Source organism: Morus notabilis, unplaced genomic scaffold, assembly GCF_000414095.1.
Source record: "Morus notabilis unplaced genomic scaffold, ASM41409v2 Scaffold1119, whole genome shotgun sequence".
Lineage (NCBI taxonomy): Eukaryota > Viridiplantae > Streptophyta > Magnoliopsida > Rosales > Moraceae > Morus > Morus notabilis.
Genome location: NW_010365946.1, coordinates 22,462 through 25,129, shown reverse-complemented (window position 1 = coordinate 25,129; position 2,668 = coordinate 22,462).

The following is a 2,668-nucleotide window of genomic DNA, read 5'->3' as shown; positions in this document are numbered from 1 at the left end:
ATCTTGGTGTAGTAATCAAACACTGATAATAAGAACACGCCAAACAATAAATCTTCCGTTGGGATGATTTATTGTTCACATGTAAAACCAAATAATCATCACGCGTTTATTACCACAGGTGCACATGTGATTCTGTTAAATATTGACCTTCCTTTGGGCCGATCAATATTCACATAAGTTATATATACACAACTGTTTATATTCCAAAATAAATTAATTTCCACAATAGAGGTCACTTTGGTAACATGTTGCTTCAATTAATTCATCTCAAAATATATAAAACCATACCAATATCTGAATTTAAAATTGCACAAAAAATTTTTTTTTATCAAAGTCAACGGTCAAAGTCAATGGTCAAATGTTGACCGGGTCGGGTAAACCCAACCCGGATCCTGAACCAGCCCACTTCTTTAATCCAGAGGGATACTTATGGTAACCCTTTCCTTTGTGGGTCACTTGCTATTCCTAAAGGCCCAAGGCCCTTTTCCTTTTTTTTTTTTTTTTTTGCTGTAACGGGCTAACTTAAGCCACTGGCCCAATTTGGGCTCGTGGTTCCCTTAATGGCCAGAAGGCTTGTTCCATTTTTTTTTTAAATGGCTGTGGGCTTGGCCCACAACCAGCCTCATGTCATGGGCCCCATTGTGCCCGTACATCTCAAACCGTAGGGGTCTGTTCGACCTCTAGGTGAACTGGCGGCCAAACAGCTGCCAGTTGCAGAAACCTCGGCCAGACGGCCGAGGTTCATCTTTTCCGGCAGCCCAAGAGCTGCGCCGGAATACCCAGACGCCGGCAGCAGCAAGGACGACCGCCGGCTCAATATCCAAAAGAATTTTTTTTTTAAATTCCTTATGCGGCAGCCATGGCTGCCGCTTTCTCCTTACTGCCGCGGCTACAAGCCGTTGTCCCTTGCCGGCGCGGCCAAAGGCCGTGCCTTACCCACAAAGCTGGCGGCGGCAGGGGCTACCGCCAGCCAAGAAGTTGATTTGGGTTCACTAAACCCAAATTCAAAAAATTGTCCAAAAAGGTTCTATAACCGTAAGAAAAAATTGTTCTCAAAATCCAACAACCCCAAACTAAAATTATTAAATTCAAGAACACCAAACATATCACGATAGATCGATAATAAATTTGATTCTCAATGATTCAACATGAAGAGACTCTGATACCACTTGTTAGAAATCAATGATTTAGTGAAAACCATCACCCAAAAGCCAAGAACATTCATGTTAGATCATCAAGAATTAATAAATCTGTAAGCAGAAGTGTACCTGAATCCATATTGCTTGATTTCTCTCTAGAATCGTGTAGTTTGTCTTCCAGATCAACACGTTTTCCTAAAGAACCCTTTAACTTTCTCTCTGTACTCTTTCTGATGATGAGATGTCAGAATGAATGAAATGATACATGTGATCTGGGGACCATAACTGCCATATATTGATAACTTTCCTGTTATCTTGTAGTATTTCTATTTTAGCCCATCATAAAAATAGAAATTACCCTTAAGTCTCTACACATTAAAGGCACACACCCTATTAGATACATTAAAGCCCAAAATACCTAAACCTTATTAGATCACCTTTAATTAGGCTTAACCTTATATGACAGCCCGCAACACATAATTATTCACATATAAGCCCAACGTTGGATTAAAGATCCAACATATATGCCTCAAGCGAGTTAATAAAATAAGTGTCTACTTAACATACATATATGTATTAATTCACATTAACACAGTCGTCTATAATATGCTTTAGTTAATTACAGAATAAATTATTATGATTATAAAAGTCCACGTAAAAATATTTCAACATCCAGATCACTAAAAGACCCAAAATGACAACAAAAATAATGATTCTTTTCAGTTGCTTAATTTCCAATCTCAGCTTGAAAATTTCAGAATCCTTCCTCAATATTTCCACTTGTAGTGCTGTCATGTCATCTTCTGTTTTCATGCATACTTTTTGCAACTTCTCAATTTCTTCCTCAATGACTTTAACTCTCTTTAACAAATCAACTTGGTCAATCCTTGTCGGAGCAGAGTCAATCCAAATGAGATTCCCACATCTTGGATTAACGCCCAAACATTTCATCAAATAATGCTAAAAAATGCCACGGATCTTAAGACGTGAGGAAAAGAAAAAACAAAAATAAAAAAAAATCTTGTTTGCGGTCAAAAAATGGATCACAAATGGGTCTTAAAAAAAATGAGAAGAGAAAATAAAATTTTGTGCTGACTCAACTTTAGGCTGACCCAAAAAAAAATTATAATAATGAAAAAAAAGAAAAAAAGAAGAACGTGGTGTGTAGGGGCGGCAATACGGGTCACGACACGACAACACAAATCGAAATCGACACGAAAATTACGGGTTAGGGTTGAGGAAAATGGGGTGCGGGTCGGAATCGGGTCTACTCGAAATTGACACAAACAAAACAGGTCATTTTCGGGTTGGACCCGTGTGACCCGAAATTGACCCGCAATTCAATTTCGTGTCAATTTCGGGTTCAAACCCGAAACTGACCCGTAGAGAAAAAAAATATATATATATATAACATATTACAGAATACATATACTAAACCTAAACAACAATACATCTTCATTCTTCTGAATTGGAAGCCCGACCATGCCCTAGTTTCACGCCCTCTTTCTTCTTCTTCTTCTTCTTCTTCT